The sequence below is a fragment of the Theropithecus gelada genome, chromosome 15 (genome assembly GCF_003255815.1).
Source record: "Theropithecus gelada isolate Dixy chromosome 15, Tgel_1.0, whole genome shotgun sequence".
Lineage (NCBI taxonomy): Eukaryota > Metazoa > Chordata > Mammalia > Primates > Cercopithecidae > Theropithecus > Theropithecus gelada.
In genome coordinates, this window is record NC_037683.1 from 3,849,274 (window position 1) to 3,876,629 (window position 27,356).

Consider the following 27,356-nt stretch of genomic DNA (forward strand, 5'->3'; position numbering starts at 1 on the left):
GGGTGGATCACCAGAGATCAGGAGTCCGAGACCAGCCTGGCCAACATGGCAAAATCCCATCTCTACTAAAAATACAAAAATTAGCCAGGCATGGTGGCGCATGCTTGTAATCCCAGCTACTTGGGAGGCTGAGGCAGGAGAACAGCTTGAACTTGGGAAGCGGAGGTTGCGGTGAGCCAAGATCACACCATCACACACTCCAGCCTGGGCAACGAAAGCAAAATTCCATCTCAAAAAAAAAAAAAAAAATCCTACTTTGGACTTGCAGGGGTGCTTGTCACCAGCTGGTCTCCACTGGCTTCCGTGACCCTCCAGGCGCACCCCCACAACACAGGGACAGCATCAGACACCCAGACCCAACCTGGGAGCCAGCAGACACACAACCCTCCCCGCTCAAGGGAGTGGCAGAGGGGCCTGAGTCGTAAAACTGAATGGCGGGATCCGGGAACCACAGAACCTGAGCCGCACAGGGCCCCACAATCGCACAGCCTCACACCCCTCACACCCACCGTGGCCCCTTAAGGACCACAGGCAATCAGTGTGACTCTGAACTCCAAGCAAGGAGGACTCAGGAAGCCCACAGGGACCTCCAGGGCTAAATGGAAGAGAAGAAAGCAGGCCCTGATCCTGGCAGGGGCAGTGCCCAGCAGCCCTACATGGGCCAAAATCACACAGCTACTAGATTTTTATCCTGCACAGAGGAAGTGGTGGAGCGATCGCCCCCTTGGCACAAAACTGACTCTAAAGTGCAGATACCTGGAGGCTGGGAACAAAAGCCATGTACCAGAGATGAATGCCCTGGAATGCCCAGCACCCAGGGCAGGCACAGAGCAGCTCCCTGGGCCCTCACATGGCAGATCCTGAGTATCGGGGGCTAAGCGGCAGGTTTAGTAACTTGAACTAAGGAATGTTCTTTGTCTTGACTGCTGCCTAGTAATGGCACAGGCTGCTCCCCGAGATGGTGAATTCCCACCATGGGTGTATGCAGGCACCACTCAGGACCCCAAGGACACTCACATCCCAGAGGGTCTGCTGGAAGTGGGAAGGGACGTCCCTGTTGACCAAAATTCCTAAGCTGCACAGTTCCCTCCAGAACGCTCACCAGTGCCAGGATGCCTCTGCTGCCTGGACCCCAGAGCAGGAAGCCTGGGGAACCCCCACCAACTCCCTTCCGGCCTCTGCCTGGCAGGCGGGGGAGGCAGAGGAGGTGGCAGGAAATGCCAGCCCGACTGTGGTTGGGGCGGGGACGAGCCCTCAGGACTCCAGCCCCCTCCAAGGCAGCCAGGGAACCTCCGGCTCTGGGAGAGGGGAACTCAAGTCTCCACATCCCTTTGGAATCTGCAGGGCCAATCGTGGCAGGGTCTGAGCAGGCCACAGGCTGGGACCAAGGGATCAGGCCACCTGTTTAGATGAACAACAGAGGACACCCGGACCATCCAATTCGGGGCCCCAGGAAGCCCAGCGGAGGGAAGGACGGTGTTTCAAATGGGGGAGTGTGTGGTGGGGTCCTGTGGGCTCCATGGTGGGGCATCCAGGATGGTGCAGAGAGAAGGCAGGGTGCCCAGGACAGGGGAGGAGCTCAGCCTGCAGTAAGGAAACCTACTGGGAAAACCAGCACCCAGATGACAGCTGGTCCTCAGCCTGCCTGCTCCTGGTCCCTGCAACGTCCCTGCAACCCTGTGCCACCTGCCTGGGGACCCCCCTGGAACTGAAACCCCGTGGCAAGCAGCTAGCGAGCCCTCAGAGCTTCCTGGATCGCCCTCCTCCAGCCCCCACCTCCGGAAGTACTGCTTCCCCCAGCCACCCAGGGGAGGGAGAAGGGCAGCGCTGGCGGGCACTGGGATGAGGACGTGGCAGGGACCACGGCGCGTCAAGGTTTGGGGGAAGCTGAAGGTGGTTAGTGTAGGAGGAAGAGGAAGGAAGTGTCCGCAAGCCTCAGAGGGTGAGGGGCCCTGAGGAACCAGGGTGGGGCGGGCAGCCGTGCCCAACATAGGAGATGCCGGCCATGGTGAGAACGGGTTTCTGCTTACCCTTGGGCCCACAGGACCCACTGCTCCCTGATGGACAGACCCTAGGCAACCCCTTAACCTAGATGAGCCTCAGTTTCCCCTTCCATAAAATGGGCATGCCAACAGCAGAGGCTGTTGAAGATGGGCCCTATGGGCCCTTGGCAGGATGGGCTCTCCACACCTGCTGTGCATCTGTTTCCCGCCTCCCCGCAGAGGCAGGCAAACACTCAGGCCTGTCACCTCCAGCCCCAGGAGCATGGCCCACTCGTGGCCTCCAGGCCAGGTGTCAGCTTACAGCTCAGGTGGCCCAGGCTGGAATTTCAGCTCTTCTGAGGTTACCCTGCCCTTTCCCCAACCAACACCCCGGCCCCAAATCTCAGCCCCATGTGAGGACAGGCCAGATTGGCCCTCCTGAAGTCAGGAGAGACCCAGGCCTGCCTCCACAGGAGCGTCTGATGGGGGAGCTCCTCGAAGGCAATGTCAAGGGGCCCCATGGGGAGGTCCAGCCCCTCCCTCGGCCAGGCCTATGAAGTCATCCACCTGCAGGAAGCTGGACACGCAGGCCCCTGCTCTGAGCCGGGGTGCCCCAGAACCACCCAGACTCTGAAGGAGAGAGGAGGATGGAGCCTGACACACCAACGCGTGCATCTCCTTCACTGTAGCCCGCACCTGCTCACAAGACCCCCAGGAAGTGGCCCTAAGGACTGCCGGCTCCCGGGTGCCCTGCAGGCCCCCACACAGACCCCTGGCCGGTCTACTCCCTAGCCCTGCCCTACCCAACCTTCCGTGACACACACAGGGATGCCCCAAGGGCCCAGTGAGGCAGGCTCTTCCATGATCGGCTCCCCCGGGCTGGCCAGTGGGCCAGGAGGGAAGGGGTGAGAAGGAAGCAGCAGTGGACACAGGAAGCCACGGTGAGGCCAGGCGGGACTCCGCCAAGGGAGGGACAGAGATCTGGGTCTGCCCCAGACACAATGCCACAGTCCTGCCAGCCCCATGGACACGTGGGAGCTGGGAGTGACCAGGATTGCAGAGCCAGCACGGACAGGCTCCTGCCATGACTGAGAGGAGACAGACACTTCCCTGAGAGTCCACAGTGTCCCGGCCTCAGGACCGAGCCCAGACAGGCCAGGTTGGTCAGGCTCTGGATTCCTGTCCCACCTCTGCAAGTTTGGTCCCCCAGGTTCCACGTGACCAAGAGACCTTCAAGGACTCTGAATACCAAACCCACCTTTATGATCACCCACCCCTGCACAAACGCAGAGAAAGCAGCATCTTGACTCCCTATCCCCTCACCCAGGAGGATCCAAACACTGGCCTCTCCCTCCCTGAGCTCCATGGGGCCCCCTGACATTGCCTCCCACCCCTCTGCCCTCCCAGCCCAAGAGGCCCCCATGGCAGGGACCTTGTCCAGTTTCCCCATTGCAAGATCAGGGGCTGGCACAAGGGGAGACTGGGAGACGCAGAGTAGTGAGGGGGCGTGACATTAAGATGAGGGGCCCAGAGGTGCTGCCTGAGGCCTCTGGCCCCTGAGGCATGTAGCATACAAGTGCAGCTGGCCAGGCAGCTCAGTCCGCAGGGGAGACGGATCCAAAGGCAGAGGCAGATCTGCAACCCAGACCTACAAGACCCTGCCAGGGCCCTCCCCCAGAGAACTCCACGAGCTGCCAGGGCATGACAACGAGGAGTAGTGACCCACAAACCTTGACCTTCCCCAAGCCTCAGTCAGGAGACACCAACCTAACACCCTTCAGTCTTGACTGACCTCAAACTCCCAGGGCACTGGCAGTGGCCCCTCATGGAGACAGGCCCCATCAAGGCCCAAAGGGCCTCGGCAAGAAAACCATTCTTGATTATAAAACTTATAATCTATAAGATTATAAGTCTATAGTCTTTATAATCTATAAAACTGTAAGACTCAGCTTAGGGCGATGTCTGTGAAGGCATCCAACAAGTGTGCAATGACACATCTGCACTGTCACTGCCATCAACATCACCGTTGCCACCAACATCATCACCGTCATCACCACCACCATCACTACGATCGCCATCACCATCATCACCATCACCATCACCACCAACATTAACATCACCATCATCACCAGCATCAACATCAACACCATCATCATCACCATCAATACTAACATCACCATCATCACCATCACCAACATTAATATCACCACCATCACCACCACCATATACATCACCACCGTCACTACCATCACCACTACCATCATCACCAACACACATTAACATCACCATCATCACCAGCATCAACATCAACACCATCATCATCACCAACATCACTGTCATCATCACCACCATTACCACCACCACCATCACTATAGTTACCATGACCATCAACATCAACACCATCACTGCCACCAACATCACCATCACCACCATCGTCATCATTACAGTCACCATAATCACCACCATCAACATCAACACCATCATCACCACCATCAATACTAACATCACCATCATCACCACCATCACCAACAATATCACCACCATTGTTACCACCACCATATACATCACCACCATCACCATCATTGCATCATTGCCACCATCACCACTATCATCATACCATGATGACCATCAACATTAACATCACTATCACCACCATCATCACCATCATTACCTCCATGACTACCATCAACATCACCATCATCACCATCATCACCATGACCACCACCATCACCACCATCACCACCATCACCAACATCACCACCATCACCACCACCACCAACATCACCAACATCAACACCATCATTACATCATCATCATCACCACCATCATCACCATCATTACCACCATGACTACTATCATCATCACCATCACCACCATCATCACCAACATCACCACTATCACCACCACCACCACCACCAACATCAACACCATCACTACATCATCATCATCACCACCATCATCACCATCACTATCAGCTAAGCAAACCCTTGCTCTGCTCCACTGTGCAGATGGCAAGCTGAAGCCCAGACAGAGAGGTTGACAAGTTTTGTCACAAGTAGCAAGGGGATGGTGTTTTGGGTCCTCTTGGCCATAGTGAGCAAGTTGAGGACTGACCAGGGGCAGAAGGAAGAACAAGAAGTGGTGCTCAGGCTGATTGTCACCCTTGCACAGCCCATTCATACAGCCCAGGGGCGCTGAGGTTAGACCTGGTGGTGGCAGGTACAGCTGCAGCCCAGCCACAGTGAGGGAAGTGGGAGGCATACCCAGGAGGAAGAGGGTGGTCAGGAGGGGGCTCCCCATGAGTAGTCAGCGCCTGCACCGAGGAAGCATTCGAGACAGAGCTGAGAGATGAAGACACCTGCTAACTGGAGCATGAGGGCCAGGGTCTTTGCAGGAACCCCACCCTGCCATGCCTACTCCCCCGAGAAGCCCACCATGGGAGCTGAGGCCACAGGCCTCCCACCACGTCCAGTTACATTCAACCAAATACGCACGAGCCACCTTTCCCAAGTCTTGCAGCTGTTACTGCGATCACCCACCAGGCTAGCGGGGCTGCCAGATGCCCACGGTGGCCACTGTCCAGGGATGCCCCAGGCGCTAAGGGGCACACTTAATCTGGGGCCAGGCTGCCTGAAACACCATGGTTCAGAAGAAACAGTCCCAGAGCTGCATCCCCTCCCAAATTCTTCACAGCTTAGAGGCAGATGGGGATGAGGGGGGCACACCTGGGCCGGGCAGCTGGGAGGTGCAGGCCAAACCCTTGCCAGACTCCTGGTCCTCTGTGACCGAGCCTCCTGGTCGTGTCATGCCCCCTTCACCACCCTGTGTGTGCCCCAGTGCTACAGGGAGAAGAGCGCCCAGGCCGCTCATGGCTTCAGGCTGACAGCAGAGCTGGCTGCACCCCTCCCTGCCCGGCTCACCCTGTACTTGGTGCAGTTGCCCCAGACGCTGGCTCAGAAAATGCCAATTGCCTACTGTCACTTCCTGCTTCCCCATGACTCCAGGGCTTCCCAGGGCAAGGCACGTTTTTTCTCTTTTTTTAGGAGAAGCCAAGTGACCACCTGCAGAACTGGCCCCTAACAGGGACAAGCAGGCAGGGTCTGTCCCCAGAGAGCTGAGAGGCTGGCAATGACTGGCCAGTAGCTGTGGGACTCGGAGCCCCATCCCAGAGTGCCTGCCCAGGGCCGGGCTCCCAATGCAGCTGCTACTCCTGCACCCACCCAACAGGCACAAACCTCAAGGGACGCCCATCCCCAAGGTGCAGCCCGCATGGCCAGAATGAAATCCTGAACCCAGGGGCCAGGACCAGGGACCCCAAATCTGAGGCTGGCCCCTTTAGGAGAGCTACAGGGCATCTGATTTTACCCGGAAGCACCCACATCCCCCCAGCCTAAAGATGGCTGGGGTACGCGAGAATTCATGCAGCTTCACTAACGGGGTCACCCGCCCATCCCAGGGACCCAGAAGTCAGGAGCGCTTGGACCAGCCAGCGCCAGGGAGGAAGCCAGAGGAGTGCCGTGATGGAAATCGCCCAGCTCCAGGGCCAGGCCTGTCCAGCCACTCTCACTCCACTGGTTCCCAAAAAGGAGCTCCTGCTGTGGGGGTGCAGGGAGGAGGCGGGCTCAGGGCCACCCACCTAGAAAGATGCCAAGAGGCCCTGAAAGAGTCCTGAGAGCTGCTTTCCAGCCACAAAGCTGGAGACACTCAGCAAGCTGACCTGTGCCCCTGCACAGCCATTCCCCGCGAGGCATGGTGAGCAGACCACCCGACTGCCGTCCAGGGCACACGCTAGGAGGGTGGGAGTCAAGCCCCAGTCCTGGCAGAGTCCCCATGGGAGGAAGCGGAGTCACGGAAAGGGCATGATCAAAGGCGTGGGGCCACCAGGAAGCTGGGAGCCCCAATCGCCTGTGTGTGACGTCCTTCCCACCCTCCCCCACTGCAAAATGGAGGCTCTGACACCGGGGCCTGCCCTGCCCACTGCACCAAGCCGGGTGACTCTCACGGCCCCCTGCAAACACACAAACTCCCTCAGGTGATAGAGGAGCTGCTGTAGGCCACAGCTCCCACAGCTCAAACACCTACTGCAGGTGCACGCCAGGCCGACATTTCATTACACAGCTCACAGAAGTGTGACAACGGGGAGAAGCATCTCCTGCGCCTGTCCTGCAGGGGAGGAACTGGGGCTCAAGGAGACAAGATGCTTCCAAGCCCAGAACAAGAGCTGCCGGGCCAAGGCCTGGAGCTCTGGCCTTCTGAAGCCTCAGTCCACCCCTTGGCCACCCCTCGACCACCAGGGTGGCCAGACACAGCAGACGCCCATGAGCCCTGAGAATTCCAGCAATGATGCCCACCTTGGAGGACAGGCACCAGCCCGGGGACTTGGCAGGACGCTCACCTCTCCGGGGCCAGGCAGGGGCTTCTGGGCACCGCAGCCTCCCTTCCAGGCCGTACCCCTGAACTGTCTCTGGCACCTCCACAGGGCCAGACCTTCGAGGAGGGTGAGTGGGAAGCAGGGGAATTCCTGGAGAAACCCCGCCTGCCCCACAGCCCGCCTGTGCGGCAAGGGGGCCCCCAGCCTGTGGGCTCCTCGGGGTAGTTTCCCTTCAACAGGAAAATAAATGATTCTTGTTTCATTTTGAGCCATGTGTCTCTTGGTGGCTCAGAGGCCCCACCGCCGCCGCCAGCAGCTCTGTCGTGGAACGGCTGGGCTTTCCACCCTCAGGGCTGCTCTCCTCTCCACCCTCATGTGCACGGCCACTTGGCTCAGAAACACACCTGCAGCCCCTCAGGTCCCACCTGTGGTGGAGCGTGGCCAGCTCCACGCTGGAGGCCGACACGATGGTTCAGTCAGGGACTCTGGAAAGATCAGGGCAGAGGACGCTCCCCCAGGCAGGTCCTGGGGCCTGGCGTGGGGCCGGCCTCTCTGGGGGATGTCCCCGGTCCTCCCATGGCCGGTGGAGCAGCACCACTTGCAGATGTGGTTAGAGCAGGCAGGGCACAGCCACTGGGGCCGTGCGACGGACAGAGTCCAGGCAGGGAGTCCCCGAAGGACACAGCACCTGCTCAGCACCCAAGGCTGGCAGTGGGGGCCCTCTCTGGCTGGTCCCGACTTTCCAAGAACCCCCTCCACACCCGCGCCGTAAGCCCAGGCCCACCCTAGCACGCTGCATCCTCCCCACAGAAGAGGCTCGCCACCCACACACACTAGCCGGGTGCCTGTCATGTGCAGGGGCCCAACTGGCGGGGCATCTGCAGACTGGGGACAGGCCCTCACCCATGAGACAGACCGAGAATAGGACGTCAGCCCACTGAGCAGGACTTCCCCCATCACAGCCCTGGCATGGGCGCCCTTCCTGCCTCTGCCATCCCCAGGGCCAGGGCTATGGTGGAGCTCACTGGCACCAGCCCAGAGGCTCAACTGCACCCAGACTTGCCTCTTCCAAGCTCAGCCTCGGCGCGTCCCTCCTGCCCCACAGAAACTTGCTGAGGGCCCGGGTCAGGCTCGTCACCACTCTGGGCGAGACAAACCAGCCCGTGGCCACAGACGCCACAGGTTAAGCCTCAGAAACCTCCCTCCTGGCTGCCGTGCCTGCTGTGAAGGGCCTGGCCCCCCACCCACTGTCCCAGGCTAGGGGCTTTGGACTTTGGGAGTGTAATGGGGAGCCCTGGGAACTTCTGGCAGTGACAGAGTGGACATCCTGACAAGTGACCCACGGAGGGGACGGCAATGGAGAGGAGGGTGTGCTGAGCTGGCTTTAGCCTGGCCTGGGCTAGGTCTGAACTTGGCCACTTCTAGGGGGGCCCGGGCCCCTACCCACTGTGCGCCAGACTTCCCCCCTCCCCTTCCCTTAAGCCCAGGGAGAGGGGAGTGGGCTCCACCCTGCACCAAGGAGATGCCGACCCAGGAGGCTGAGAGGAAATCCTGCCAGGGAATCCAGGCAAGTGCAGGCCCCGGTCCTCTGTCCCCAGGACGGCCACTCCCGTCCTCACCAAGGCTCTGACCCAAGGCCTCACTGTGTCCCCTTCCCAATCACACCAATCGGCACGTATCAGGGTACTGTGGCAGCAGGAGGGGATGAGCTGCTGGGCTCAGTGTCTTCCCTTTTCTCCCAAGCACCTGCCTCGCTTGGGCTGTCTGGGGTGATGGTGAAGGCGCGTTCCCAGCCTGACTCTGGGAGCCCAAGGTGTTTTGAAAGCCCCAGCCTCTTGCAGCAAAGAACTCCGATTTCTGTTTCGGAGGTGACATTGGGGAGTTTGAATTCAGATCCCTTCGACAACTCTTCCTGGAGGGCAGGAAGCGCTCATAGGACTCTTATCTCTGCGCCCCGTGGTGACCACAGAGAGGCCGCTTCAGCCCTTGGCTTTGGTGTACTCATCTGTAAAGTGGGCGCAGAAAGAATTTTCTGCAGACGTGAGGGTGAACAGGTGGCAGGCAGCGTCTCTGCTCCTCAGCGCCCAGCCCCAAGAACCCGAGACGGGGCTGCAGCCAGCGTGCACAGCAACTCCGAGCCTAGCCAGCAGCCCCCAGGGGCCTCGGAAGGAAGGGGAGGGATGGACAGGCCGGTGGCAGCTATGGAGTCTCTCTCCAGACTCCGGGCGACCCCATCCACAGAGTGTCTCCCACAGGAATGTCCGCCAGCCCCCTGTACAGGCAAAGTCAGGCATGGCCAAGTCCAGACCTAGCCCAGGCCAGGCTAAGGCCAGCTCAGCACACCCTCTCAACCACTGTCCCCTCCACTGGTCACTTGGCAGAATGTCCACTCTGTCACCACCAGAACTTCCCAGGGCTCCCTATTACACCCCCAAAATCCAAAGCCCCAGGCCAAGGACAGAGGCACCCAAGCGCTGTCCCCCCTAGCCCTCTGGGGCTAGCCCTCTGCTGTCCCAGGGCTCCCCATTACACCCCCAAAGTCCAAAGCCCCCGGCCCGGGACAGAGGCACCCAAGCCCTGGCCCCCTAACCCCCTGGGGCCGGCCCTCTGCTGTCCCTGTCCAGCACCCTTCCCAGCCTGCTTGGCCTCACCAACCTCCACTTCTCTGAATCCCACGAGCAACCCCCAGGCGGTGACCAAAGCCAGCGTCCACGTGTGCGGGGAACCCAACAAAACTGCATTTCCACCATTTTCTCCCCTCCTGACAAATCCGGGAAAACAGGTTCCGTGCAATGGGAACGACGTGCACTCTGCGCCATCCAGAGGGGCAGGGGGCGGGAGCGACAGGACGGGCCACGTGGCGGACATGACTCTCCAAGGAGGACCCAGGAGACCAAATCCCTCCTTGGAGGACCAGAGCTTGGCAGGGAGGTGAGAAGACCCAGCTTAGGGGATGGGGTAGAGAGGACACAGGCCTGAGGCCACCCTGCCTCCTCAGCAGGTCACCAGGTACTCAGCCCTCTGGGGCATCCAGCAGGAAGAAAGGGAGCCAGAAATGTGCCTTCCAGGGCTTCTGACCCCCACACAGTCCATCCAGCAGCAGCCCCCGCCAAGCAGGGAGGGGGCACCATCCCTCCAGAGAACGCACAGCCTCCAGACACCTGGAGACCCTCAGCATCTGCCCCAGGGCACCCGGCTGTCACCTGGCTCATGAGGAGGAGGGGGCAGAGGAAGGACAGTGGAGGATGACTCCCCTCCTCACCCAGGTGCAGGAAGATCTGGGAAAGCCCGATGCACCCAGAATGGCGGCCACCAACTCCAGAAGCTAAAACCTCCCCACACCTGACTCACAGGAGAGGCTCCTGCTCAGGGCCTTTCACTCAGCTTCACACACAACACTAAGCTGATGCTTTAGATGACTCCCCAGAGGATAAGCAGTCAGACAGAGGTAACCGTGGGAGAAAGGACCATCACCACGAGGCCATGGGGAAAGGTGTACGAATCAAAGTCCAGCAGCCAAAACTACAAAAGACCCTGGGTCCCACTCCTGCACGCGACCGGAACAACATCCCAAGTCATCCCCAGGAGAGACAGTAAATGTGCTTCGGGAGATGCTGAGAGTGCCTGGCCCAGCCACCAGATGCCCGTAGTGACCCCAACACGTGTGCCTGTGCACGCAAGTGTACACACACACACACACACACACTGCTTCTAGCTGAGAGCACCGAAGACATGCCCAGCCCTGAGCGAGGTGCACACAGTCTAACAGCCTGGGACCCCTGAGTGAGGTGCACACAGTCTAACAGCCTGGGACCCCTGAGTGAGGTGCACACAGTCTAACAGCCTAGGATGTTTTCTGCAGAAAAGTAACTTAATACAAATTCAAACCTCCTGTCACATCAAGAAAGCTGACCCAGAAAATTCTTCCTGTGCCCACTTTACAGATGAGTACACCAAAGCCAAGGGCTGAAGCGGCCTGTCTGTGGTCACCACGGGACGCAGAGATAAGAGTCCTATGAGCGCTTCCTGCCCTCCAGGAAGAGTTGTCGAAGGGATCTGAATTCAAACTCCCCAATGTCACCTCCGAAACAGAAATCGGAGTTCTTTGCTGCAAGAGGCTGGGGCTTTCAAAACACCTTGGGCTCCCAGAGTCAGGCTGGGAACGCGCCTTCACCATCATCCCAGACAGCCCAAGCGAGGCAGGTGCTTGGAGGAAAAGGGGAGACACTGAGCCCAGAGACGCCCAGGACGAGCTCATGGTCACCAGCAAGTCAGGGCTGGCGCCGCGACGAGTGTGCGGGGAAGGCAGACCGCACACCTGCTGCTTACTGACAGCACAAAATGAGGGAAATGCTTGTGGACGGCTCCGTAAGGCAGGTGGCCCTGGTCAAGGACGGCGTGGTCCCCAGGTGCACTGTGTTCTATTTCAGGTGTCAGCTCCAAAACCAAGTGGCTCCTAGAGACTGCCCGGCACAGCCTCACCTGGCATCCATCAATGCCCATGCAGTGCTGAGGAAGGCTGGGCTAAATATTTACAAATTGCGAAAGGACTTTTCAAAGGCCTGGGGAAATCGAGATGGTCCAGGCTTGCACCCTGGCCAGACCGATCCGGTCTGAGTCCCTCCCCGAGGCTCCCCGTGGTCTTGGGAAAGTTTCTCCACGGCACTGAGCCCGTTTTCCTGTACCATGGGCACCGAGAGCGCATCCTTCTAGGGACGTCTGTGAAGACACATGAGCACTCCACATGGGCCCTGGCACTCTGTGCATGCCAATTAACAGACCTCCTTGCCATGAAAAAGAAACGGGACGTGAGCCAGGGCCAGGCAGGGCCGAGCAGCCGGGAGCCGGCTCTGGCCTCTATCAGCAGGATGGGTGTGGGGACCCTCCGACTCAGCCCCCTCACTCCCTGCAGAGAAGGGCTGCCCCTACTTCTCCCCTCTCACCCACCCCACACCGCAGCCACAGCAGCGGCCCAGGGCAGGCGGAGGCTGACCATTTACCCCCAGTCTGGTCGCTTAACCTCCCTGCTGCTCTCTGGCACAGTATCCCAATGTGCTGGGCTCAGGAGAACAGAGTCAGGTCCACTGCATCCCTCCGGCTACACAAGTCCCTGCCACCACCCAGCCTCAGTTTCCTCATCTTTAAAATGGGAGTAGGGCAGACCCCAAGGGGTCCTCCACAGAGCCTCAAGGTAAGGAGAGGGAGGAGAACCACCCATGCTCCCACCCTTGCCCAGAGCCCAGAGTCCGGGTCCTTCCTCTGGAACAAAGTGGCCTGAAAGGAGTCCTCAGGCCCAGACACCCAGGGGTGACCAGAGAACTCAGTGGTCCTGGCCTCGGGCTGCAGGACAGGGCCAGCCTCAGTTTGCTCATCTGTTGCTGACAGCGGCAGCCTGGGAGAATCAGAATGCTCCCAAGACACCCTCAGCACGGCCACGTACGGAGCAGCCGTGACCAGGCCACAGGCATAGTCCATGGAGCGGGGTGTCCCAGACCTGGCCCCCATACCTCCCCAGCCTCTCCCCACCTGGGGTCCCCAGATCCTCTCCCCGACAGCCCCAGCAGACCTGCCATGAGTCCCACACTCCCAAGGCAAGACACAGGCACCCTCCCAGGCCACACAGAGTGGCCACCAAACCTGGCCCTCACCTGCCAGCCACCTGCGGTCCCGAGCCCGCCAGGCCAGGCCACTGCCCGAGAGAGAGGCGAGAAGGTGCAGCCTCATGGCGAGAGCAGGTGACAGGTCCCACCACAGGGGCGGCCCCATCGGCCACCGGCCGGGGGGCTCAGGGTCCCACAGCCTCGGGCGATGCAGTGCGGCGGCTGGGTGGGCAGGAAGGGGCCTGAGGGAGGCGGCTGAGCAGAGCTGGAGTCTCTTCCAGGCAGCCTGGAGCTGGCTGCGAGCAAGTGGTGCTCATGCTGGCCTGGCAGCCCAGTTCCCCTTTCCCAGAGCCGCCCGGTCCCCCACCCTCAACCAGACACCTGTGACCACAGGCGGCTGCCATTGGCCAAAGCCAAGAGCTTCTTGGAAGAGGACAAGGACCCCGGCCTCATTTCCTCAATCCGAGACACGATCGTCACGCCCGCAGCTGGTGCAGCAGATGGTCTGCCACCCTGCAGGGGCCGGGGCAGGACAAGGGCAAGGCCCGGACGTTGGGCAGCCCCAAGTTCAAATCCGGCTCCACCAAGCCAGCTGCCCACTGCAGGCAGATCAGGTGACCTGGCTGAGCCCATTCCCCATCTGCGTGCTGGGGTGCACGGTGCCAGCCGGCATGCAGGAATGCTGGATAACCAGACACAGGGTGCCTGTACTTGTCCTGGCCCGGAGTGGTGGCCTGAAAGAAGCCCAGGCAATGTTTGGGGGCCACCACCGCTCGCCCAGGCCCTCATGTCCCCACCATGACATCCCCACCTGCTCCCAGCAAGGGCCACACTGAGCAGGGAGCCCCGGAGAGGCCAGCACACGGGTCCTGGGGGGTGTCCTGTGGGGGGCGTGGGGGACGCAGAGGCCTGAGTCCAGGAAACAGGCCAGGAGTCAGGCCTGGCAGGGCAGGGGCCAGAATGGAGCAGAGCCTCGGATACTGGTGAGGCAGGGCCTGAGCAGCTCTGGATGGAACCCGCCTTGGGGGGCTTGAGGAAGCACGGGGGCAGGAAGAGGGCCTTCATGGCTCCCAGCCTCCCTGTCCAGCCACACAACGAGGGCTTTCTTCCAGGGCACAGAATGCCTTTTGTGGCCCATCAGCCAATGGCCAAGCCCAACGCCGGGAGTGAGCGTGGGGGTGTGGACATGCAGCTTTCAGCCCTGCCAGCCCCTGGTATGCTAGTGGGGGTCCTCAGTTCCCACCCACCCAGGAGGCCTGAGACCCAACCAGCTCTGTCCACAACAGGCTGCCCTGTCCAGGCTGCAGAGGCCATGGCCCGGGAACCAGGCCTCAAGGAAGGCTGTGAAGGGGTAGCTCGGAGCCGCAGGGACTCACAGCCCACGCCCAGTCTGTGCCCATCCCAGGCCAGGAGCTTCCTGCCTGACCCACCAGTGCTGGGGACAGGCCGCCAAGATGTCACGCAGGGCTGGAGGGGAACCAGAATTCTCCCGTGATGGCACCCCTACACGCTCACACCCGTCTGAAAACTCTTCTGCAGGTGGTGCTCAGGCCTGGAGGCCAGGCTGGCCCTGAACCACAGGAGGGCACTGCCCCGCCTGAGCACAAGGAAACCCACTGCCCCCAAAACCCCAAGGCATCAGCGTCAAGGTGGCAGGTGGGACACAGAGAGCTCCTTTCCTCCTGGAAGACAGAAAAGGGCCAGAGAACCCTCGCCCCCAGGCTGACTGTGTGACGGCCCAGTACAGCCCCACCTCGGCCTCTTCCTCCAGCTCTGGCCCCTGCCCCACAGCACGCCCTGCATGGGTCCACACAGCTGCTCACCCTGCACCCACAGCTCCACCAGCTGAGGGGCCCAGGGCAGGTCCCTTCCCTCCTGGGCTCACCCACCACAAAAGCCCACGCTCTGCAGAACCCACTAAACTCCCAAGTTTCCCGAGCTTTGGGCTGTCCCGAGCTTGCCAGTGTCTCCACTGCTGCCACATCCCCTGATTCCAACCTCAGTCACTGGGGACCCCAGCACAGCTCGTTTTCCTCTGCACTGCCAGCCCAGCCACGTGCAGCAGGTAACCAAGAACGTCTGCCCAGTTTGGAGTTCCAGTCCGAGGTGACACTGAGGAGGGTCCAGGACTCCCCGCCGGAGTGACAGTGTGGAGGATCTGGGACTCCCCCACTAGGGGTGACAGTGTGGAGGATCCGGGACTCCCTCCCAAGGGTGACAGTGTGGAGGGTCCAGGACTCCCCCCCTCCAACGGGGTGACAGTGTGCAGGGTCCGGGACTCCCCCACTAGGGGTGACAGTGTGGAGGGTCTGGGACTCCCCCACTAGGGGTGACAGTGTGGACGGTCTGGGACTCCCTCCCAAGGGTGACAGTGTGGAGGGTCCAGGACTCCCCCCACCCCAGGGTGACAGTGTGGAGGGTCCGGGACTCCCCCCACCCCAGGGTGACAGTGTGGAGGGTCCGGGACTCCCCCCACCAGGGTGACAATGTGGAGGGTCTGGGACTCCCCCCCAGGGGTGACAGTGTGGAGGGTCCGGGACTCCCAGCTCTAGTGAGGAGAAGATAGACTTTTGTTGAGCTGGTATCTGTACCACAGGCACATGCTAGTCTCATAACAACAACACAAACAACCCCCGAGACCTGGTTTCATCAAGACCCGGGCCAGAGGGTCCCTCAGCCTCCTGGGTGTTGGCCGGGGTCCCTCCTCCCTCCTCTGAACTTTCCAGCTCTCTGTTCATCTGGTTCAGGGCCTGGAACCTGGACAAGCTCATCTGACAGACGGACGAGGGGATGGGACGGTTCTGCCTAGAGTGAGGGTCACAGCCCACCTACCTGTCCTCACGCAGCCCAGGTCGAAGCTTTATTCCCAAGAGGCACACCGTGCCACCATGCCAACTGCCACCTCAGCTGTGACCCCCGATCCTCACCAGCTGCCTGAGGGCCTGGTTCCCAGAGTGGGGCGGGGAGTGGGGGGTGCGAGGCCCCCATGGGATCCTCCAGCCCTCACCCCATCGATGTGCTTCATTTATGCCCAGCAAGCCTCACTGACAGCGAAGCGGCGCGGTCTCATGAGACTCGGAATAAGGGTCCGTGTCCCCATCCCCACCATGCCCCAGGGTTGACCTCAGCCCCAGAGGGAACAGGCAAGGTCCGAGACTGCAGGGCCCCTCACAGAGCCAGCGCAGACTGACCTCCCACCTCAGCAGGTCTGGTGCCGGCCCCCGGACACATCCTGACCTGCAACAGGCTCCCAGCCTGCCACACCCACTCAGGCCACACAAGACAGCCTCACCTCCATCCTGCCTCACCCCGACGCGGCTCACCAGTGACAGAAAGACCCCCACAGCAAGCCCTTCTGGGGTGCGGCGTCCTGGGCTCTCAGCCCCTCACAGCCCACCTGTGTGTGCTGACACCAGGCAAGCCTCTGGCAGGACACGGGGTTAGATGGGCCCACCCTGTCCGTCCCCACCTCTGTGCACACACACAGCCACATCTGCCCAGCCACCCACGGCATGAGATCCCAGCAGCCCAGTGCCTGCCCATGGGACACGGCCAGGGGGCTCCAATCCCACTGCAGTCCCTTCTGGGCCCTTCAGCCACAGTTTCACTAACCAGGCCCTGTCCAGACAGCCCGAAGTTACGCCTGCATTCGGCCTGTCCAAGAACTCTGCGCCCAGCACCGGGGCAGAGTCCACACTCGCTGAACGCTGCCCTTAGGTGGGCGGGGCCTCCCCAGCCAGAACCAGAGGCCACCTGGGACCAGTTCTCACGCACATGTCTTCCCAGTTCAGAGAGGGCAACGCCACAGACCAGGGTCTCCCAGAGAGCCGGCGGTTACAGTTACCAGCCCACCCTCACACTGCCCACCCAGGCCTCAGCACCCCACCCTGGATAACTGGAGGGGGTTGACTCATAACCCAAAAGGCCCCGCCCTCATGAATCCACACCCCAGCACCCTGTGAATCCCACACACCTACTGCTCCATCAGTGCACAGGGGCCCATGGTGTCCAGTCCCCAGCCTCTGGCCCACTCTGCCAGTCCAGCAAAGCCAAGACAGCAGCCAGGGGCTTTCCCACAGGACAGGCTGCAAGGGCAGGACTTCCCACCCGATGCCCTGGCCCTGCCCCAGCCCCCAGCTCCGGTCTCCTCAGCACCCAGCTCCTGGCCCCCAGGGAGCCCCACTGCAGCCCCACTGTCTCTCCAGGCCTCACTCCTTCCAGCCAAGGTGCTGGAGGCCAGAGCTTGGGTCCCAGCCAGAGACCTCTGAGCCCAGTCAAACGCACGCGCACACACATACACCACCCAAACCTCTTCCTTCCTCCCTACATGCAGCCGGCAGCGAGCAGGTCGGGAGGCAGGTGCCAGCCCAGGGGGCGGGGAACACTATCTCCCAGCAGCTACACCTTGGCTCAGCCTGCTGCCCTGCCCCCCACATCCTGGCAGGGCTTGTGTGCATCTTGGTGGGGGTAGAGGGTCATTATAGAGCAAAGTGCCCAGCTTGCCCGCTGGCCTCTCCCAAACTCCTGGGTCCAGGGACAGAGGGAGAGGAGGGGAGGTGGGGAGGACCCCGCTGACTGCTACACCGAGGAGGCAGTGGCTTCACCTGCCCACAAGTATGGTTTTCATCTGAGCAGCGCCCCCCTGAGGAGGCTGCATCCAATTTATCCTTGGGCCCCACATGCCGAAGGCACCTTGTGGCCACTTTACAAGGGAGCACCTTGCAGCACACCCTGCTGAGCACCCCAGGGAGGTCGGGCTAATCTGCAGTGAAGCCCTTCAAAGCCCTAACCAGGGCCACTGAAGAAAACAGGCAGAGCCGGGAGGCCCCACCCTCAAAGCCACCTCAGGAGGTCGGTCATTCACTTTCCTACCTGCCGGCCAGATCCCTCAAGGCCAGTGCCACCCTCTCTACCACAGGGGCCTTGTGGCCATGAAGGAGGAAGAAGGGTGGGCACCATATAGACCATGGTGTCCTGCCCCACCCAGCCCCCACCGTCCCACCAGCCCCTCTGAGCCCCCGGCCTGGCCCTTATAGCGCACACGGTCATTCCCTCTGCATCTTCCTGCCAGGGACACCTCCTCCAGGAAGCCTACCCTCTCCTGCTCAGACACTTAGAAGATCCAACAGGGCCCAGCCCTGACAGATGGCCCTGAGAGAGCCCCTCTCAGCACTCTGCCCCAGCACTGTCAGCTAAGGTCTGAGCTCAACTCCTCCGGACAGGGCTCTACCAGCAGGTGAGCCCAGCCACACCCCTGGACCCAGGACACAGCCCAGGCCGGGCACCTTGGCTGCGCACTCCCACAGCCCTGCCTCTTCAAAGCCTCTGCAGCTCCAAGATCTCCCTCCCCAGGGTCCCCCTCTCCAGGGCCTCCCTCAACCCTCCCAGCCCATGTCTGTCCTTCTTCAAATCAGTGCCCACCGCGGGCTCTGACAGCAGCAGCAGCGGCGGCTGAGAGAAGGAAAACCCCTTGTCTGGATCACGGAGCTGGCCCGAGGCCCCTCCGGGTTCAGACTCAGTCTCTGTCTGACCAGGTCCTGCACCTCCTGCTCCCCTGGGGCCACATTTCCCCAGTGTAGTGAGGGACACCCCCTGAACCCTCAGCTGCTGGGAGGGGTTCCCGGGGGCTCTGCTGTCTCTACTGCAGATGGACGGTGGGGGATCCGGCCATGGGTAGGAGATGCCTACAGCTCAAAGCCCCTGACCTCAGGACAGGCAGCCCTGGATTCTGGAGGAGGCCTCTCCTCTGGCCTCAGACCTGGGCCAGACCTGGGTGCCAGGGAATTGCAAAGGTGCTCCCTGAGGCTCGGTGGCCAGCTTCACTCCCCACCTGGCCTAGGAGCTGGGACAACCCACAGCCAGGTGTCGTGGGGCAGCAACACGAGGGCCGAGGCCTGGCCACAAAGGCAGCCACAGAGAGCAGGGACCTCACGGCACTGGGTCACCAACCCTTCTCAGGTACTGTCCCCGGACACCCCAACCATCACACTGAGGGGCCCGTCCTGTCTACCTCCCAGCCTGCAGCCTCCTCCCAGGGGGGCCGCCCACCTGCGAGGCGGCATTTGCTCCTTGCAACCACTGTCTCATAGGAGGTTCCTCACTTCTTACAGCCTCCCCAGCCCCATCCGACCCCACGCAAAGCCCCCAGCCCTGATCTGGCTCCTGGCTCCCGACCCAGGTTCTCTAGGAGAACCCAGGCAGGACCCCACCCCACCCCTGCCCCCAGGCCAAGCCATGGGCAGGCCAGCCTCAGCACGCCAGCTCACAGTGCCCTGGCCACCCCCACTCCCCTCCTGGGATCGGTGTGACTCACAGGGCCGGCACGCCACCTCCGGCCTACACCGCGGACGGCCACCCCCAACACACGCACCTGCCCAGACTTGCCGCTGGTGGACGGTGGTAGTGCCAAGGCCACACTGGGCCCTCAGGCGGCATGGCCGACCACAGCAACAGAGGGGCTGCAGGGGAGAGGGCAGGAAGGTTGTGCTCAGGCAGGGAGCACAGAAAAGGTAGCCCCTGCTGTGCTGGAGTCTCTAATCCTGAAGCTCTGACAACCCCAAGGCCTTCCCGCCCTCCAGGGGAAGCAGGCTGGGAGGCCTGAGTCTCCAACAGAGAGACCAGCATGCCTCCAGGCTCTGCTGTACTGGAGAGGGGGCTGGGGCTGCCAAGGCCAAATCCCAGGGCCACTGCCCCTCCCACACAAGGCCCCAGGGTTGGAGCTGGGGAAGGCTGAGCTCCACCCTTAGGGGCAGCTGGGCCCAGGTCCCTACAGACCACAGGCACAGAGAGGCTGAGCTGGACCCACGCATCCGCCCAGGCTGGGCCGAAGGTCTTCTCATCTGTACGCTGCAGCTGTCCTGCTACCTCCCAGGACCGCAGAGGGTGGGGTGTCAGAGAGGGTCTGGAGCAGGAGGGTGAGACCCTGTGGCTGTCAGGGAGCATGGGAGCATTGTCTAAGGCCTGGAGCAAGCCCCTGATGAGGGAGACCCACCAAAACCCTGGGCCACGGCCACTGGCAGTGCCTGCCACAGATGGTCCGTGATGGGCAGCGACTCAGTCCTAGGGGCCCTCCTCGACTTCCCGGACGCAGACACAGATGCTTTGGATGACCAGGAAGTGAAGGGAGGCCCTGTCTCAGAGTGCCCCAGAAGCAGCTCACCACAGGACAGACAGCCTCCCCTCCCACGGAGGTTTGTCTGTCACGGAGCTCCTGGCCCTCCTTCATCTCCACCCCACGCACAGGGCATCTGTGCCCTTGGCAACAGCTGTTGCTGACGGGGCAGGTCCGAGCCCCGCCCTCGGGGAGCCCACAGGGATCAGGAAAGGCCCAGCTAAGCACGGACAAGCAGGTCCAACCGAGAACAGCATAATTCCGGGCCCTGCTGTGCAGAGAAGGTGTGGTGGGGATGAGCTACAGGGCTGGAGGAGCCGGGTGGGCCCCACAGGCTGGGCTGCATCCCAGGAGCTCAGCTGGTAGGCAGGTGACCCAGCAGGAGCTGCGTTTGCTGACTGACACATGGGTGTGGCTGAGGTCCACCCCCACCCACAAGGAGGGAAGGCAAGAGACGTGTGTCCCCACCCGCGGACAGGGGCAGGACCTCTCTTCCGGGCACAGGATGGAGCAGGACAATCTGACTTGAGGAAACAAAACAAAGTCACAGCCAAGGATGGCCTGGCTCCTGCCCTCCAGGCTCCAGGGGCCGCTCCCGAGGCTGCCTGGACTCCTGCAGGCACCCCTGCAAGGCTGGGGTGCTTCACAGCCTGGGGTCTGCAGAGCAGCCTCCCTCGGCAAACCCCAACTCCAGGCTGCCTTTGGAAGCAACTGGATGGCACCCGCTGCCCGGGGTCAGCGTTCCCTATCCACCCCTCCTGTGACTCTGAGCGGCCGACCCAGCCTAATGGCCACAGTCCTGAGGCTGGCAGGGGCAAGGAGGGCCACCACTTCGTTATGTGCCCCAGGCACTGCTCCTTGGGACAGGTGACAGGGGCCAGAGCCTGTTCCCTCAGCACCCAGGAGCCTGCCTCTAAGCAAATAAACCAACAAGCATCCACATTCGCCTCCAGGCCACGGGACCCTATGGGACCAGGCCGGCTCTGCTCACCATCTGTGTTCCGGATGCATATGGCCACAGCCCTCTTGGGTGGCAAGGGTTAAACCGCACAGTAGTAAGGACCCCCTGCACAGGCACTGGCCGGTACACACACCTTCAGGGGATGGCAGCAACACTGGCACTGGCCTGGCTCCCCAACGCCGACCTGGCCGACGGAGAACTTGCCTATCTGCCTAGGATGACAGCATCCAGCCAGGAACTCATTCCCCAGGAAGCAGCCAGGGTGGCCTGGCACCCCCGGAGCTCTGGGCCTTGCCTGTACCCTCTGCCCCAGCCCTGCCCAGAACCCTGGGTGGCTGCCAGCTTCCTGCCGAGCTGGCTCCTCGTTCCCAGCCACAGTCACTGTGAAACCTGCTCATCACCCAGGGCACCACCATCCACCCCCACGGCCACTACTCCAGGAGGACAGCACGAGGGCCAGGCCTGCCCAGCTCCCTTCCGCACACACCTGGATTCTCAGGGACAGGCCCGGGATCGGCCAATGCTGAGGTGCCCATCACCTGCCCCAGTTCGGCCCTTCCGCACACACCTGGATTCTCAGGTCGGCCGACGCTGAGCTGCCCATCACCTGCCCCAGTTTCCTTCCGCACACACCTGGATTCTCAGGTTGGCCAATGCTGAGCTGCCCATCACCTGCCCCAGTTCCCTTCCTCACACACCTGGATTCTCAGGTTGGCCGACGCTGAGCTGCACACCACCTGCCCCAGCTGGGCCCTTCTGCCACACACCTGGACTCTCACAGCCCCTCCAAGGGGGGCAGAGCAGGAGGGTCCCCACTCAGTACCCCATCAGCTCACGCAATGTCCCCCATACTGGCTCTGATGGAGATTGTAGGGGGGAGCAGCAAGATGGCTTCCTGGGGACAGAAGCTGGTGTGCAGAACAGGAGAATGTGACAGATCAAAATGCACACACAGACGGTGAAAATCGGGCCGAAGCTGGAGGCTGGAATAAAAATGTTAATCTCTGCAAGAGTAAAGTGCTCCTCCCTGACCCCCACATCCAAACTGACCTCTGTTTTCACAAAGGCCAAAAAGAGACAGAAGTGGTCCCGGAGAGGGAAGCTGGGACAGTGGTCATCTCCGAGGGGTTGCAGGAGCCGGGGGTGTGGGAGTGCCGGCTGCAGGGCACACACACAAGGAGACTTCACCCAGCTGCACAGGAAGGACACGCGTGCCTTCCCGAGCATCACTGATGCCAGCACACGCAGGGTTGAGTTCTAAGGAGGGCCCAGCCCCACAACTGTGCTGGACACTTGGGGGCCCCTCCCATGCTCTGGGCCTCCCATGCTCCTGGCCACCTGCCCTTGGTCAGGCAGTGATGGGGACAACGCCATGTGGGACAGCACGTGGCCCAGGGAGGGCAGCCAGCTCGCCATCAAGGATCCAACACCCCTGCGGCTGGCCGAGATCAGTAGCCCCAACACTGCCAGAGGCCCCCAGAAATGAATGCAGAGCACGGAGAGGGTGAGAATGCGTGATCTCAGTACCCAGCACGGATGCAGCGAGCTTGGGGCTCCATCCCCAAAGGTTGACCAAGACTGGCCAGGTCCCCACTCCCAGTGCCAGCCCCTCACGGGGCGGCCCCTAGGCCACCAGCCACAGGGCTGCCAGGAAAACCTGGCTGACAGGTCAGGGACAGAGACGGGGGCGGGCATGGAGTCAGGGCACACAGACGCACACTTAGCCGGTGAACACGTGGCCCACAGGTCAGCCCGCTCACTGCCCGCCACAAGTAAGGAGATGCTTCCTGCACTCCCTCAGAGACTCGACGCCCAAGGTGCCCTCACCATGCCCCTTCCCTCCCTCCTGAGCCCCTACCGCCCACAGGCCCAGCCAGATCCCTAGGGCTGCGTCCCTGACTGGTCTCGGCTGCAAGGAGCCAGGAGGTCCCTCCCTACCACGCTTTCATTTCCATGCCCAGTGCCCAGTTTCCCCCATGAACACAGCCAGGGAGGGTGCTGCCCACGTGCTGAGCACCCGAGATGCACCAGCCAGCACAGGTCTCACCGGTTCTCTGAAAGCTCCCTAAGCATCACCTTCTATAGACAGAGGACACGGCAAGGCTCCAACACACAAAGGTCGCCCTGGCCGAGGCCATGCAGCTGGCCGGGCTGTCGAATCATGAGCCCAAGACTGCCTGAGCAGAGTGTGGGGGGCGGCGGGGGAGGAGAGAGAACAGAGGGTGCAACAGGGCAGCAGTGGGAGCTGTGGTTGGGGCACTGGAGGGACCTCTGCCCCCGCGGGGGAGGGAGAGAGCATAGACGGGGGCGGTGTGGATGGGGCACGCGGGCACACGCACAGGTCAGAGCACGAGGCACACACACATGCACACAAACGCACCCCTCCAGGCACCAAAGCTCCTAGACTCCCACAACCCTGGGCACTGCGAGGTGTGACGGCTGGCACGGGCAGGCTCCGTGGCTGAGGGAGCCCCTCTGGGCCTCCACGAGAAGGCCTGGCTGCGCCCACAGAGGGGCCACCTTCTTCCGCCCCAACCCGTGGGGCTGGCGGGAGAGTGCCCTCCTTCCTAAGGAAGGTATCAACTTTGATAGGAAACACAAATCTGAATTCCATTTTTCTTTTAAAAAATTAATAACTGGCCGGGCACGGTGGCTCATGCCTGTAATCCCAGCACTTTGGGAGGCCAAGACGAGCGGATCACGAGGTCAGGAGATCGAGACCATCCTGGCTAATACAGTGAAACCCCGTCTCTACTAAAAATACAAAAAAAAAAAAATCTAGCCGGGCGAGGTGGCAGGCGCCTGTAGTTCCAGCTATTCCGGAGGCTGAGGCAGGAGAATGGCATAAACCCGGGAGGCGGAGCTTGCAGTGAGCTGAGATCCGGCCACTGCACTCCAGCCTGGCCGACAGAGCGAGACTCCGTCTCAAAAAAAAATAAATAAATAAAATTTAAAAATAAATAAATAAATAAATAAATAATAACTAGCAAGGCTTGCTATGATCCGCCCACATGCGGAGAAGGGAGGCCAGCAGGCTGTGAGGAGTGGGTGGGGTGAGGAGCAGAGGGAGGGAGGGAGGGAGGATGGGCGGCAGCTTGTTTTCTCTGAGTGGCCTCTGCCATTGAGTTGCAGAACGCGAGGTGTTTGTTGTTTGTTTTGGGGAGTATTTTACAGAGTCTCAGCAACCCCCCGGCCACTAACACAAACTCTCACACCGAGAATGCTCTCCGGCCAGAAGCCAGCCCTCCAGCTCCACACCAGGGAGCGGCTGCTTCCAAAGTGCCCCCGCCCCAGCCCTCAGGCTTCTCCTCCAGCCCTGAGAACCCACACAGGGCCCAGAGCTGCCAGCCCCGGGCCCACCTGCTGGCCACCCCAGGCTGCCCGCTGGCCTTGGCCCGTGTCCCCGGCTGTAAAACTAGACGGCCGACCCAGCGTCACTCCCAGATCTCTCACCAGGCCGATGATCCACACACGGTCTCTGGGCTGACCCTCAGATGAACCAGGGTTTATTCTGGGCCAGGACCTGCCCGGAATCCCCTGCCCACTGCTTGGAGCAACTGTTCACAGTGTCCACAGCCCCCCCAGGAGCCCTTGGCCGCCCTCCATGAAGATCGCCCCTCTCCCAGACCCCAGAAGCCACTGCAATTCTGGAGGCAGGAAGGTTTCCTGGGGTGCCCGGCCAGCCGCCATAGCCATCGGCACCAGGCCAGGAAGGCAGCAGGCAGCTCCCACCTCCCCACAGTGACCCGTGCTCTGGCCTGGCCTGCTCTCCGCCCCCAGCCTTGGGTCATTCCAGGAACATGTCAGGCTCTCTCGCCTCTAGCCTTGAACATGCTGTTCCCTGGGCCTGAAACTCCTCCACCTGTTTCCTGGCTCACTCCAGCCTGGCTCCGTTTTATATAACACCTCCTCCAGGAAGCCTTCCCAGAGTCTCTCAGTTGGGGTAGGGGTCTCATCTCCTACCTACCCACTCAAGAACACTTCTGCAGTGCAGGGCACAGCCAGCCCCTCACCCTGGGTGCCAAGGCTGAGGGCTACTGAGGATGGCGCCATGGCCACTCCACTGTGAAAGCCTGGGCCCTGGCCAGTGCCTGGCACATAGCAGGTGCCAAGTACAGACCTACAGGATAGCGGGACCAGGTCGGCGCCGGCTGCAGGAGTCTCCACAGTCCTTAAGACATAGCCAAGCAGGTGCCAAGTTTCAAGGAGACCCAAGCAGTAACACAAGGCACTAGCCACGCTGTGCTTCCCCAAGCAGGTTAGACAACCTCTCTCAGCCTCTATCTCCTCTTCCGTAGAAATGAAACTGAAGAAGGAAGTCGCCAGGAGGCAAAAGGTCTAAATTTTGCCACCCACTTGCTACGTCTCTCCAGGCAGCCGCTGGCCTGGCTGCTCTCTGGGTAGGCAGACGGAAAGGCATTTTCTCGGGGCTAAACATGTGGAGGTTGTGGGGGTTTGGTCTGGGAGGAAGACTGGAGTGGGGAGCTGCCCCGGGGGCCTCCCTCAAGCCACAGCCTGTGGAAAGAGTGGCCCTGGGCGTGGGCTGAGGGCCGGGATCCCTGTGACAGTGACCAGCGCAGCCCACACCAGGAGGACGGCGTGCGATTCACCCCCTTACCCCTCAGGACAGCCGGGGACCAGAGCCACCCTCAGGCCGGGCGCAGCGCACACTAGGGAAGTGGCAGTGACCATCAGGCTGGCCTTTCCTCATCCATCCCACAGGTGGTGACTGCCAACCACCGCCCAGGCTCAAGCTCCACTGGGGCACAGCAGCCGCTGCCTGAGGATCCGGGTTTGAGTCCTGGCTGCATCACTCATGGCTGGGCAGGGCCTTGGGCATCTGACTCAGCCTCGCTGGGTCTAAATGTCCTTGTCCTCAGAAAGGGGATGGCGCTCTTGCCTTTAACTCCCAGAAGCCGTGAGGATTAACCGACACCACAGACAGCCACCTGGACAGCCGCCTTCACGCACTATTCAGAGAGTACCTGCCCATCAGGCGACTGCTTCCCCCATCGAACCCAGGGCTAGGAACAGGCAGAGAAAACAGGCTGGGAGGCCAGGTGAGGTGGTGCACTCCTGAAGTCCCCACTACCCGAGAGGCCAGGGCGGGAGGACCAGTGAGCCCAGGAGTTCACGTCTAGCCTGGGCAACAAAGCAAGACCTTGTCTCTAATTTTTACAATTTTAATTAAATTAAATTAAATTAGAAAACAAAGGTGGGCCCTGCCCAGGGGCACCCAGTCCAGAGTCAGAAAGACAGGCTTTTCCAGGAGCCCAGTGGCTATCGGCTGGTAATGCGGCAAGGGAGAGGAGACATCAAGGTGGGCTTCCTGTAGGAGGTGCCACTCACCTCCCTCCAGCTACAACCCAGGAGGCTCTGACACCTTCCCATGCCAACCCCTGGCCTTTCTGTGGACAGCTGGGGGATGGGACAGACCTGCACACATGTTTACCATGAGGAAGGTAGGCCCAGGGAGGGTGACAGACAGACGATGGGGACCACTGGCACCAGAAGACAGGAAGATCTGGGTCCAAAACAGCCCCACCACCTCCTAGCCAAGGACTGCAGAACATAATGCTGCTTCTCTGGACCGCAGAATTCTCATCTGGAAAATGAGCCAATGGCCTGGGAACAGGCAGGGTTGGAGACCGCACACAAGAAGGGCTGAGCGCAGGGCCCAGCATACAGCAGGCACACAGCTGCTAAAGACAGTCGGACATGGACCACAGTTCCTGGCAGGCAGCAGGTGCCCATAACTGAGCGCATCTCGGTGGCCATGCCCTTCCTGTCACTGCCATTCCTAGCTCAAAGAACAGCACCAAAGGCTGCTCTCTGGGACCGGTGACCTTCATCCCGCCCTGGCCCCAGACACTTCCGCCTTACCAGAAAGCATGGCTCCTGATGGCCCCCGGCTCTGTGACGGCCTGGCTGTGTGGCCCAGCCCAGCTCCTCACCCTCTCTGGGCGCCTGCTTCCTCATCCATAACGGACTGGTCTCCAGGGCCCCTCCCCTGCTGACGAACCCGGGGCAGACGCCACAGCCCAGGCCAGGCTTGGCCACAGGTTCCTGGAATGCCAGGCCCCACCCAGCAGGCAGGAGGGTCTGGCCTACGGCAGCTCTGCAACCAAGAAGGCGGTCTCAGCCCCTCTCCTGCTGCCCCTTCACCACAGAGCCAGATTCCAGACCTCAGGCAGCTCCGCGCCCAGGCCAGACCAGAGAGCCTGAGCTACCACCTGGGGTCACACAGCCTACAAGGGCAGAGCCAGGACTCGCCTGCCCCACAGAAGCACATGCCCCGCTGGGCCCTCTGCTGCCACCCTCTGAGGTGGTA

General features: G+C 61.3%; 1 protein-coding gene across 2 annotated transcripts in view; it reads right to left on the bottom strand.

The window, feature by feature from the left end:
- RXRA (retinoid X receptor alpha) overlaps positions 1 to 27,356 on the bottom strand; it is a 120,612-nt gene that overhangs the window by 47,212 nt on the left and 46,044 nt on the right. Inside the window, exon 1 of one of the 2 annotated variants that reach the window (XM_025359843.1) lies at positions 19,324 to 20,204. The exons of the other annotated variant lie outside the window; for it this stretch is intronic. The gene's annotated coding sequence lies outside the window, so the exon portion shown is untranslated. Of the gene's footprint in view, positions 1 to 19,323; positions 20,205 to 27,356 lie in introns of those variants that run through there. 2 annotated transcript variants of the gene reach the window in all.